The sequence below is a fragment of the Adiantum capillus-veneris genome, chromosome 19 (assembly GCF_014529385.1).
Source record: "Adiantum capillus-veneris isolate H3 chromosome 19, ASM1452938v2, whole genome shotgun sequence".
NCBI lineage: Eukaryota > Viridiplantae > Streptophyta > Polypodiopsida > Polypodiales > Pteridaceae > Adiantum > Adiantum capillus-veneris.
The window spans coordinates 151721993-151735765 of record NC_140949.1 but is presented as its reverse complement, the minus strand read 5'-3'; the positions used below and the strand labels follow the sequence as shown (position 1 = coordinate 151735765).

General features: G+C 44.4%; 1 long non-coding RNA gene across 1 annotated transcript; it reads right to left on the bottom strand.

The window, feature by feature from the left end:
• Positions 1-3398: 3398 nt before the first annotated feature.
• LOC147435084 (uncharacterized) lies at positions 3399-4315 on the bottom strand. The gene is made up of 2 exons (XR_015185260.1): positions 3747-4315; positions 3399-3666 (listed from the first exon to the last, which is right to left on the bottom strand). It is a non-coding gene; the product is annotated as an uncharacterized LOC147435084 (long non-coding RNA).
• Positions 4316-13773: the final 9458 nt, after the last annotated feature.

Sequence of the window (13773 nt, the reverse complement as noted above, 5' to 3'; positions counted from 1 at the left end):
ATGGCTGATTTGGGTGTTGGACAAGACACCACCTACACTTATAGTCAGAGCGCATTGGTAGTTGTGAGGAACCCAGTTTTTCATGCTCGCATAAAGCACATTGAGGTGCATTACCACTATGTCCGGGAGAGGCTCTCAGCAGCAGAGATCAGCTTGGCTTATGTGTCAACACAAGACAACCTTGCAGATCTTTTCACAAAGGCATTGTCTCGTGAGAAGTTCAAAGCTTTCCGCAAAGCTTTGGGCTTACTCCCCTTTGTGGACTGATCATGTCCTCAGGGCATGGCACTTCCCTTTACTTATGTGCCAGCTCTCGTTCGCCGCATCACTCCAGGGGGGATTTGTTACCATATACATGTGGTAGTGATGTGTGTGAACACACTTAGGACCGCCATGACATTTTTTCCCTCTTTAGGAGGTTTTTTCTCCCGTGCATTGTATATACGCCCATTCATTCTAGGGCTACTTATCTTTCCATTGCACACTAAGTAAACTACTCTGTGTTGTGTGCCTTGAGCTTCCTTTGTCTTCTCCAAGGTGTGTGTGTTTTCCTGCAACCCTATTTCCAACAATTCCCCCGTGCATTGTATATACATCCATTCATTCTAGGGCTACTTATCTTTCCATTGCACACTAAGTAAACTACTCTATGTTGTGTGCCTTGAGGCTTCCTGCGTCTTCTCCAAGCTGTGTGTGTTTTCCTGCAACCCTATTTCCAACACTCCTTGTGTGGCACATCTGGTCTTTTCATTAGGTAATGTTTGAAAAAGTGTCTACCTAATGTTTGCTTCTTGTGTGGCACATCATTTTGTCAAGGAATGCCCTAACAAGAAACCGCCTCCCGTTGCCTCTCCCACTTCCGGTGACCCCCCTGGCCCCATGTTGAAATCTCCCACCAGAGTATAAGGGTTGGTGTAAATGCATAAGATCTTCCCACAATCCAACTCTATTTGTGGTAGACCCCCCATCGTAAAGTGAAGCAAAGGTGCAGCTAAAGGGGTCAGGAGAGTAAGGGCACACCAAAACTTGCCTACTAGGGGAGGGGATAAAGAGGGTTGCTAACTGGTGGGAAAACCAATGGCAATGCCTCTTGAACCTCTGTCGTGAGCAGACACTTCCAAGAGAGATTCTTTAAGATTTTTTATAACCTTCAAACCAAGTCTTCTCCATTGGTTTTGAATTCCTGGAGAGCTATCACATCAAATCTGAGGCCTCTAAGCCAAGCAGCTATATTTTTGGCTTTGGAAGGGGAGGAGATCTCCTTAAAACAAGAGAAACTTCATCTCTAACCTTATTGAGGTTTCTTACCATAGTTCTTGGACTTTAGGGGGGTTTGAGCTATAGAAGAGTGATTCCTCTTATTGTCCTTGAGAATATCCATGTCACCGGAGCGTCAACATTAGCTGAGGTATAGGGAGGTTGCAAGTTCTCTTTGTTATAGTATTGGGGGGGTCACTCTATATAGAAAAGGGGACGCCACCTACGCACGAGCAACTTTTATGAAACCCTTATTTACGACTCATATTTGAGAATATGACCCCCCTTTCTACGCTTAGACTACAATCAATAAATAAAAACTATCATACTCCTAACTTACATATAAAATTTAGTTCTTGCATGATCTAACTTAGTAAAATCAATCAAAGAGTGAGTACCATAGTGACTGTCAACATACCACACCGAGGAACCACTTGTGTTGATAATTAGATAAATGATTTGATGCACGTGATCAACAAAAATCTTACACTATGCTACCTTTTTTCCCTTTCCTCTCTTCTTTGAGTTCCAACTTTTCTTGGGCCAAATTTTACACCGAGGAACCACTTGTGTTGATAATTAGATAAATGATTTGATGCACGTGATCAACAAAAATCTTACACTATGCTACCTTTTTTCCCTTTCCTCTCTTCTTTGAGTTCCAACTTTTCTTGGGCCAAATTTTTTGTTTGCAGGGCACCCTATAGATTGTACAACACTAAAATGTCTCTAACTTAAGATTTATGAGCTCAATGCAAAATCTAAAGGCAGATCAATTATCCCCCGTATGTCGATACGATGATGGAAATAGCTTATTGTGGGGTATCTTTGAGGATACTCCTCTTTTGAAAAAAGAAAGGCAAAAGGGGTTATTGGAAGGAGGCGGCACGTGCAAGAGAGAGAGAAAGAGAGAGACTGATTTATTTTTTGGAAGGGCGCCAATGGGGGAGCACAGAGAGACTTTCTCTCTGTCTCGGTCTCTATCTCTATATTTTTATGTCGGCAAAGGCGAGATCTCTCTCTCTCTCTCTCTCTCTCGCAAAGAGTCTCTCTCCCTGTGCGTATGTCTTTGTGTTCTAAGGAGGGGTTTGCCCAAGGGGCTGGTGCAGTAGAGGTTGGCGTGTGCTTCTGCTTTGCTGTAGAGCTCAGGGGAAACGAAGGTAGGGTTTGTCCATGGTTGCTGCAGGGGAGGTCTCTGCTGCCGTCCGCAAGGGGGGGGGGAGATAGAAAAGGAGGGAGAGAGAGAGAGAGAGAGAGAGAGAGAGAGATTGCCCAAGAGCTCTTTCGCTCCCTGCATAAAGTTGTAGGCAGTATGGGAGGCCTGCAAAGAGAGGCGAGCGTGCTGCTGCTGCTGCTGCTGCTCTCTCTCTCTCTCTCTCTCTCTCTCTCAGAGTGCTGCTTACGTGCATTTGGAGAATAGAGAGAGAAAAGAGTTGCGATGAGCTCTCGCTAAAGCTCTCACGATGGCAAACCAGGGGGGGTCTCTCTCGTAGGAACATCTGCATACACACTGAGAGCCGAAATGCGGAGCCGTCAGGGGGTGGCCTCTACACCTCCCTGCCGATCCTCCTCACTTGCAAAAGGACAAAACATGTTTCTCAACATTCCATGTAAATGCCTTAAATTTTGCTGCCAGAAATCCTCTGAAGGAGGAAAAAGGATCATTGTTCACCGTGCATTAACTTGGAACGTGATCCCAACTTCAAGCTATTCTAGAATGTCCCAATGCTAATTCCCAACCCTTACTCAGAATCCATGCAGTGTAGAAAGAGCAGCACATCATTTCCAAATCCCTGAGATCTAAAGGGCAACATTTAGATATTGCTGCCCGGAATCCTCGTGGAGGAAAAAGGATCGTTATTCAACGCGCGCAAACTTGGAACGTTATCTCAACTTCTAGCTATTTTCGAATGACACAATGCTGATTCCCAACCCATATCATGCAAGTGCAGAACGAGCAGCACATCATTTCCAAATCCCTGGGATCTCAAGGTCACATGTTGCCATTAGTGCACGTAGGCTCCCCTCATCACATTACTTCTATCGATGAAAATTCTACAATCAAAATCCTACCTAGCCCCACGAAGTATAGATGTGATGGGCATTAATTTTACACCCTCTCATGAGCAGCTGCAACGATGAACTGTGAAAGCCTTTGTAAAAAACAGTAACACCAAAAGCGGCCTGGGTGGCCTAAGCAACTACCTGCAGCAACTACTGATTCAATCCAGCTCTTCGTGTCATCGTTGCATGCTGCAAGTGCAACCTCATAAAAAACAAAGCCCGCTGCAATGAGCTCCCCGGATGTCAACTCTTGCCTGTACTCACGTTGGCCTCCCTCAGCCAGGCCATCTCCTCCAGCAACTGCTGTGGGTCTTGCCTGAGCAGGTCCGCTTGCGCCTCAAAATCCTGCGCACGTAGACATCTTCAAGGACCTACACCGCAATCTAACAGAGAGAGAGAGAGAGAGAGAGAGAGAGAGAGATCACCTTCATCGTCGTCGACTTTACACACCAAAGGACACGCGAGGCTCCTCTGAATCTATTGTCAGGCGAGGGTGTTTTCACACTAAACGGCGCCCGCCCACCTGACAAAATCCTGGCCGGGCATCCCTTTCAGTGTACGCACAGTAACATCCGTGACGTGCCATCCTATCAAGTGGGCCTTGTGCCGCGTCATGCGCTCCGCTCCCCATCCGTGTTTCGGTGTTAAACACCCTGTAACACTTGAAAGGTTGGCATGCTTATCCAAAAAACTGGTTTAAGGGGAATGTGTGGATGAGTAAAGGCCTACTAAGTTCGATTATCAGCGCACTCTTTAAAATTCGATGGCAACCTTGTTCTTATGTGCCATCTATTTTTAGCGGCGTTGCATTCAGCTTCCATGATGGTTGGTAGCAAAAACGAGCAGCCTTTGTGTATTCAAGAGAACCAGTGTGCACGATTGCATGGAGAACCCATGGCATATGTTTGCCTTGTGTAGATTGGGTGGAACTAAGCATATTGCAAATGTATAATTGAAAAGTCCATACAAAGTATAATGTGGAGATATTTATGGGCTATTAATGAGCTATGAGCTTCCAATTTGTAACGATATTTGTTTAGCCATAGCCAATGTGATTAGACATGCCTAAATATTGACAATTCATTGGTCGTATAGTCAGCTTCTGGGTAAGCTAGCTTCAATTTTAAGTCTAGAGTAAGTGAGAGCTAGAGCGCCTCTTTACATGCTTATCTTCTGGAGCAGGCCACGCGGTTGTACTTTCTCACATAAGGGCAAAGCAACTCAGCAACACGCCAATGGATAGTCCTTGCAGCAATTTCATCAGCTATCAGAGACACAACAACAACAGATAGTGCCACCACAACACCAAATAGAAATGCTTAAGATAGCCAACCTTGCCAAAAACTTTCCCATATTCTCAAGGAAAGAATCCGAAGATGCAAATTTTCACGTCACGCACTTTGAGTAGTATTGGAGGGTGGCAAGACCTCGCAACCCGACCATAACTCCGCAAGAGCTTGCAAAAATCAAGCACGACACATTCATCAACACCTTCAATAAAATGGCTACTGAATGGAACTCCAGGTACCTAGCCAACCACTTTGCAGCATATTGGGGCGGTCCGAGGCGGGCAACAAGAGAAGCGACCTCTAAACACTCCTCAAGGCTCTCGTGCTGCTCAATTGGGGCTGGGGCAAACAAAGCACAAAGAACAACTAGAACCCATAGCCAAACTCATATTGGGGCGGTCCGAGGCGGGCAACAAGAGAAGCAACCTCTAAACACTCCTCAAGGCTCCCGTGCTTTTCGATTGGGGTTGGGGCAAACAAAGCACAAAGAACAACTACAACCCACAGCCAAACTCAAACAAAAAAAGGGGCCACCAAAATTTAGGCGGTCCGGGGCGGGCAACAAGAGGAGCAACCTCTAAACACTCCTTAAGGCTCTCGTTCTGCTCAATTGGGGCTGGGGAAAACAAAGCACAAAGAACAACTACAAACCCACAGCCAAACCCAAACAAGAAAAAGGGGCACCGCCTAGTTTTGGATGCAAACTAGGATGCAAGGGGGGAGAGAGAGAGAGAGAGAGAGAGAGAGAGAGAGAGAGAGATAGATTTTATTATCGTCTTCGGAGGTCAAATATGACCTATGGGACCAAAGTTACATGTGATGTAGTATGTGTATGGCTGATGAGTGACTCTCGATGCTCCAAAATTGTAGTGATGAGAGTCGCAATGGAGAGCCCACACTTTGGCTGGGAGAGGAAAGTGTGTAGGTCTAAGTTATGGCTGAAAATGTGAGAGAAGCAAGTTCGGATGTGATCAAAAGCTGAGCACTCTAGTAGTGTGTGGTACTCAGACTCTCGAACTTGCAGTGAGCATAATGTGCACAATCGATTTGACTCTTCTCCATTGCCCCAACGCCCTATCTCGCATCGAAGGAAATGGGAGCTAAGTCGAATTGCTGCAATAGTGCGTATCACGGACAAGGGAATAGGCTCAAGCATGTAAGTGTGAGTACGGTTTCCTCTCTCAGCGAAGAACATGGTTTTGTAGTTGGGGGCAATATAGGTGGTGTAATGTATGAAGCGTGACCCACCGGATTTCTCCCAAGCCGTAATACATTGGCGTTGTAGAAAAGCTTCATTCACTTGAGAGTCGATTGAAGCATCATGTAGCAAGTGTAATGCATCCCATCTCCCAAACCACTTCTTTATGTCTTGCATCCATCCCGTGCTCAAGATCTTGCTTTTATGCGTCTTTTGAACTTTTTTGCTTGCTTCCCATGCAATTGTAGGAAGTCTATGTGAGGGGTTTTGACGCATCTTTATCATGTACTCCACAACCCTTTCCATGCCCATAACCTCAATTGGAAGAGATCCCGACTCAAGAAGTAGGAGCATATATGGTGTTTGTGTCTTAACTTGGAGAAAGTTTGTAAGAAAATGCTTTTGGACATTCTCAAACTCTTTCCAAGTAGACTTTGAGATGCTCCCGCCCCACACTTCAACTCCATAAAGAAGAACCGGTGTCACCAATGCATCAAAAAGATACTTCTTGAGAACCCAACACTTGATGTTTCCCGCATTACACATGTTCTCAAATGCATAATATGCTCTCTTTCCCGCTTCCAAACGACGCATAGCACATTCATGCCACTTGTGATTGGATGGAACCTCAAGGCCAAGGTACTTAAAGCTCTCAACAACTTCAAGTGTCTCGTTGTTGTACACAATGCATGGCTTCTCCTTATGGTTGGTTTTCACAAGCATAACCTTTGTTTTGGATTCATTTACAATCAGCCCACTATGCAAGCAAAAGTTCTCAAGGACAACCATAAGCTTTTGTGCATCTTCTAAAGTGTGTGCTAGAAGCACTACATCATCCGCATACAACAAAAGCATGATTACCGCATTGCAAATAGTGACCTCTTCAATGCCTTCTTCTTGCATAAAGTCAAGTACCATTTGTTCCAATTGATCGATGCATAGACCAAAGAGAGTTGGTGACAATGGACATCCTTGTTTAACCCCAATAGTGCTTACAAAAATTTCTGAAATTTCTCTTCCCATGCGCAATTGACAAATCACCTTCTCATAGATTCGAGAAACCGCAAGCATAAACTCACTTGGCACTTGGAGTTCTTCCATCCTTCTCCACAAATTGTTACGTGGAATCATATCAAAGGCTTTCTTAAAGTCCACAAAACAGCAATACAATCGCTTGCCTTTCAACCGACTTTCCTCCATGAGAACACGAAGAGTGACAAGATGATCAATGGTGCTATGGCATCGACGAAAACCCGCTTGTCCCTTTGCACGCTTGTCATTCTCTTCAGCCCAATCACTCAATTTCATCTCCATTATGCACCCAAACAACTTTGCCATAAGAGACCCAATCATTATAGTCCGGTAGTTGTTTATATTCTTTACATCCCCTCCTTTATGCAAAGGCTTAACCCAATTAGTACTCCAATCATAAGGCATACCATGTTGAAGTGCAAGGTTGAACATATCACACATCCACTCATGGGTAAAATCTCCCGTCCATTTGATCATCTCCGGCTTGATACCTTGAAGATCTCCCGCTTTGCGAGTGGCCAACTTTTCAAGCCCACCGCATACATCCTCAATAGTAAAAAAAGACGGCATACATGGGAGTGAACCATAAAATGGCATTTTTTCAGTATTTTCTTGCTCATATAATTGCCTACAATGTGTGTACATATCCACTAGACTCAAGTTACCAAAATTCTCAACCCGCTTGCCTCTCAAGTTTCTCCAAAACCTTCCACATGCATGTGCCTTTTCTTGGACTTGAAATTCTTGTTGCTTTACTTCCCATCTTCTTCTCTTCTTTTGAATCAATGCTTTGTATGTATGCAAATGACTTTGATAGTTGTCTTTGTCCATAGTTGCATCAAGCTTTATCAAGGACTTTCGAGCATCTTGACATTCTTTATCAAACCACCTTTTGCGTGATCTATCTTTGTTGATACCATGGAGATGCTTTATGGCAAAGCATTCTTCCGCACAAGAACAAATAGCTTTCTTGAAAGCTTCCCATTTAGTTTCCAATGGTGCATCACATTGAAGCTTTGTCATCCATAATTTTTGCTCAACCATTTCAATGTACATTGGTGCCTGTTTGAAATCCATACATAGTGATAACTTCTCTTTCCTTTGGCTGAGATTATCATGCTTAGTTGCTTCTCCACATGAAAGGTCAATACATAAGGTGCGATGGTCGGATTCCGGGGTCCATTGACCAAACATAAAACTCTTTATGCGATACATGATGGCTTCAGAGAGTAGCATATAGTCAATCACACTATCCCCATTATGTCTTCTACATGTAAATCCATTGGTTCCGCTCCACAAAGATATACCATTGGCAATGAGCATACCCGTGCTATTACACATATGTAAAAGTAACTTTCCATAGTGATCCGGTTCTTTCTCATCCATTGAAGTACGATCATACAAGTGAACTTCCTCCAACTCCCTTGAAATGTATGGCATATCAAATTGTTGAGTATCATGTTGCAATGTTTTTGTGCGAGCATTCATATCCCCAAATACAATAACATCACCTTCACCTTCGAAATAAGCAATGTCCTCTTCCAAATCAGAAAATGGTTGATCTCTATCCATACAAGCATAAAAGGGAGAATCATGATGAGGAATGTAGCAACCGGCTACAAAAATGGGTGCTCTTTTTGGCGTCATAATTTTCAGCCATACATAACGTTTGTACTTGTCATCTTTCACAATTGATACAAAATCTTCCAATCCTTTCTTAACCATACATGCTAACCCTCCTTGTCCTCTTCGTTGCTTGAGATTCTTTGACTACATCAATGAATGTACATTGTAATCCTCCAAGCCGTTAATCCTTTGTGTATCATGCTCCCAAGTTTCAACAAGAAGTACAACATCGGCTTTGCTTGTTAGTTCATCAATGCCAACCCCCGCATTCCATGGGTATCCATTACAATTCCAAAAGCATATTTTCAATTGTAACTTGGTCTCATAGGTCACGCATCCCTATTTGCCTGAGAGACTTGCCTCCTCCTTGGGCACATTTTCTTCATGAGAGATCTCCTTGTTTTTATTATTCTTTTCCTCATATGCCTTGCGACGCATATTTTGTTGCTTAATAGTGCGATCTTCACATACAAAACATTTTGTATCCCTCAAATAGATCCAACTATTATCAAGGATAATCTTTCGCTTGGTCTCATCCGGCATGGTGCATACAATTGGCCGTTCTCCCGAGCGAGGAGCTCCTTGCTTCCCCACTCTATGTGTTCCATAGACCATAACTCCGGACATGCCAAAGTGGGTTTTGAAGAAATCTTCAATAACAATGGTAAGAGAAGGAGGTGTCTCTAACTTCTCTTCGGGAATTCCACGAATAACAATGTTCTTGGAACGTCGCTCCCGTTCCTTCAACTCCTCCACATCCACATTCTCAACATTCTTTGTTTGAACCATAGCTTGCATGAGTGAGGAATTAGAAACCACATTGCTACCACATACATCAGCCCAAGACTTGTTTGTGCATACATTTTTCATGTCGCATACATCCCGGCTCATAGTGTCAAATTTCTCCTCTTTCAATACATGGTCATGCTCTACTTTGCTCATCCGCTCCTTCAAAGCATTCAAGTCCACAAGAGAGCGTTTACATTCCTTGACTTCCTCTTCAAGTTGCATCAAACGTGTTGTTTGCATCTCAAGTGTCCTCTTGAGATTCTCATTCTCAACCACAAGTACTCTTAGTGTGCCATTCTCCATTGCAAGTGCTCGTAAGTCTTCGCCTTGTTTGTTTACGGTCTCTTGCAATGATACCAAGTACGCCATGATCATGGTTTCCGATGTCGTTGGTTGGGTGGTTGTGTTGCTATCTCCACACTTAGGAGATTTTGGATCATTTTCCACAATGGTTGTGGACCTTGTTGAAGAAGAAGAACCCTTGCGAGTGCCGGAAGACATTGTATGTAAAATAGGAGATGAGAATCAATTTTGTTGAATTTGTTCACTTCGGAAATGTTGCTATAGAAATGCCTTCCATAACTCTGAAAATTTCTGTCTTTACATCAATGCGTAGAGGACTTCGTGCTCTTCGATTGAGGCTATAGATCACCCAAATCGGAGTTCGGATGAAGAAGTTATGATCAAAAGAGTGGACTGCTGTCTATTAGGTCAAAAAACGGCTGCACTGAGAGAGAGAGAGAGAGAGAGAGAGAGAGAGAGAGAGCGAGAGAGCGAGAGAGAATATTTGGGCCCGCCTATCGATCGAGAGAGAACGTGGGAAGGGGGGGGTTTGGCAATGAAGTGGGGTAAGGGGTGTGTGGTGAGAGAGAGAGAGAGAGAGAGAGAGAGAGAGAGAGAGAGAGAGAGAGAGAGAGTTTAGATTGCCTTGAAATGTAACGGCTATGATCAAGCAACCTTGTATACATATACACACAGACACAGAGAAAGAGAGAGATGAGCTTGAGTAGAACTTTGCTTCAAATCTTAATGACTCATTTGCAATGACACCTAAAAAACAACAATTGAAATACGTTGTTTTATCACTTACACCTTGTCTTAGGGTTATGGGAGCCCTCTCACCTTCTACCCTCTTACAATGGTAGCCAAACAACAACAACAACCAACAACAATCCTTAAGCACAAACAAAAACACTAGAAACCTTCAGTAAATGAGTTGTTGGGGTATAGGCGCCTGTGCCTTGCCTGGCCGCCCAGAGTCTGGGCGCCCACTGACTTGTATACCTTATACATAGCATAAGTGTATAGGGGGCTGCTCACTCTCTTTGAGTCTCCCCACCCACATCGTATGTGTCTCTCCTTCTCTCTCTCTCACTCTCCGTCTGTGGTGCTCCCCAATCCCCTTCAATTGGTATCAGAGCTATGGTGACCGCGGAGAGCACGACGGCTTTGAGAGCTTCGAGGCGATAGCTCGCTCGCTCTCGACGGTAGAGAGATTAAGAAATCTTGGAAGCTTTGTGAGAATGCAATGGGAGCTTGTGAGCTCAGTTGAGAGTGATGTATGCTCTTGTGGAAGCTCAGAAAGGAGTGTGGAAGACTGTGTGTAAGTGAAGGTGCTGCCCTAAAACTGTGTGCGCAGCAGCACTATTTTCAGATTCGTTTTTCTCCTTGTAGAATGCAGATCTGAGAATTCTACATGATTTGCCCATCCGTTTCGACGTGGTCTACAACTTTGCAGAAGAAACTTTTTGCAAATTCCTCACCGTTTTGTTGATATTCAGCTCAGACTGACTGTATACAGAAATTCCAGATTTTCTGTTGTCGCATTGTGTGCGAGTTTGATGCACTTTTGGAAGCACGGGAGATGCTTGAAGTTGAGTGCATAAATTCTGAGCTGAAGATGCAATTGCAGCTTGTGTTAAGCTTGTGGTTTGAGGGTTTTTTGGTAGACTTGGGCAACGAAGTACGGAGGCGTTTACACACCATCGAGGCGGTCTCTTGAGAGACACAGTTTTTTGGAGCACACGGGTGGAGCTTCTTTCACTGGTTTTCACAGGATACTTTGGCAGTGATTTTGTGCTTTGATTCATGGTCTTTGCGGATGGTTTGCATATGGTTATGGCGCATGGTTGATGCCCATTATACATGCATTTTGACGAGCACTTTCAAGTGCCGGTGAGCTCTCTTGAGAGCATTGTTTTCGCATTGAATAAGTTTCCGGATTGCAAATCTTTTGGCGCTTGCTTATGCGCGGTCACTCCGTTGATGTACGTTGAGTGCGGATTGCCATTGTATGTGAAAATGTGGAGCCATTTTGGCATTTCTACTCATTGGCATTGAGTAGTGTTATGGTTTATGGTAGAGATTGTACTTGAGTTTTTTGCTCAGTTTTCAGGGGAAATTCTGTCGGATTTTTCCCAAATTCTTGCCATAGTTTGTGATCGAGTGTTTACTCTCACTTTGACAGGTTTTGTCAGTTTGGACACAGTTTTGTGTTTTTTGTATCCACTCTCGCAAGAGTGAGGAGTTGTGTATCTTTCTTTGCTTGAGACAGTGGTTTGCTCTCAGGTGGGAGAGTCTTGTGATCTCGAGCATTGTTTGCCATATTTTTGCAGAGCTTATGCATGTATGTTGAGTGTAGTTTGATGCGCATTGATTGCTCATTGTATTGAGCTTACAGGACAATGGTTATTTTGTGTTGATAGCCATTGTACGTCGAAACTCTGGCAAAATTTTCCCAGGAGTTTTATGCGTATCATTTATGCGATCTAGGTAGAGATTGCGGGTTGCACTCAGCATTTGCATGCGGTGTTCTCTGCAGGTGGGAGATTTGTGCATCTGTATGCATCGATACCGCACAGTGTGGGCTTGGTGATTAGCTCACAGATTGTAGTGTGATACTAGAGCATGCGAGGCTTGTATTGACATTGCGGGAGCTCTATTTTGGAGTGTGTCTCACAGGTTTTACATTGTGTTTCTGGCCATATTTGTAGACAATTTCCAGGTGTTGTTGGTGAGGTGGTTTTGCTTTCTAGTTTGCTACATTGTGCTCATGGCAGAGACAGTTGATCGATCAGATTGTGACCTCTCACAGATGCGCGTGTTTGATGGGTCAGACTTTGCGGCATGGAGAGAGTGTATGCTTGATGCATTGACACAGCGAGGGTTGCATCGACCATTGAGTGGTGATGCAGGTAGACCTTCAAACATGTCTGACGATCAGTGGCAGGAGCTAGAGGAGATGGAACTATCTACGCTCTCTTTGCACCTTGCGGAATCTGTATATGCTCTTGTTATGTATGAGACTACTTCGAGAGCACTTTGGCGCAGATTACATGATATGTATGATAGATCTGAGTCATCACGGACTTGTGTGAGACATGTACATTCACGAGCACGCCGACAGGTGACATGTTGGTATTGTGGTCATTCTGGACACGTTACACGGCGTTGTTTTCGTCGTATGCGACATCGTAGGAGACATGGCAGTCTCAGAGATGTATGTAGTGATGCCATGGACTCAGTTGCTTTGACAGTTGAGGCACATGTAGTGTCGGAGTATGCTAGTGACGGGGATGTCACTTTTACCTCGAGCTATGCACGAGATGCTATACATGTGGATAGTGCACTCCCTTCGCAGTGGTTGCTAGACGCAGATGCTATGTTTCATGTCACGTTGCATCGTGAATGGTTTTGTAGCTATTCTAGCGGGATGCTTGGTAGTGTACGTTTGACCAATGGATCGGTGCATGCGATAGCAGGTGCAGGAGATGTGAGACTGTCATTACCGAGTGGTGCATCTTACTTGTTACGACATGTGCGCTATGTACCAAATTTGACAGTGAGTTTGATCTCGATTGGTCAGCTTAGAGATTGTGGATGTCAGATTTCGCTACGAGAGCGAGATTTTGTGATGCATTTGGGTTCGCTAGTGATTGCGAGAGGTGCCAGGAGTGGTACAGGTTACCCATTGCATGTGGATCACGTGAGAGACGGTGTTGTCTCTATGATCATGCAGCCAGGTAGAGAGCGAGAGAGCAGGCGAGTCTCTTTTGCTCATGGGTTGCAGGATGCTTTGCATGGAGTGTAGAGTAGTGAGCTCGTTGTGCACACAGTTGGGGCACGACTTGAGCAGTCACACAAAGAGGTGACAAAGTCACACATGCATGCTTTGCTAGTGATTGAGCAAAGCAGAGAGTCAGTTGTGCGAGATACTTCTATGCAGGATAGACAGGTAGAGCGGTCTTGCTCTAGTGAGTCACGACAGGAGGACGTTGTGCAAGAGTCTATGCATACGGAGTTAGAGCATGAGAGCTCTAGTGAGTCACAGCAGATTGAGTGGTCATGTTTGCAGTGGATGATTGCAGAGGAGATTGAGATGTCAGCGATTATGCAGTCATTCCTTTCTATGCTCGACAGTGAGCATGGGGATATAGTTGTGCAGGATATGTCTTCCAGCAGACACCTAGAGCAGCTGGTTTGCTCTGAGGTTGCACGACAGGTTGATGCGTCTTTTAC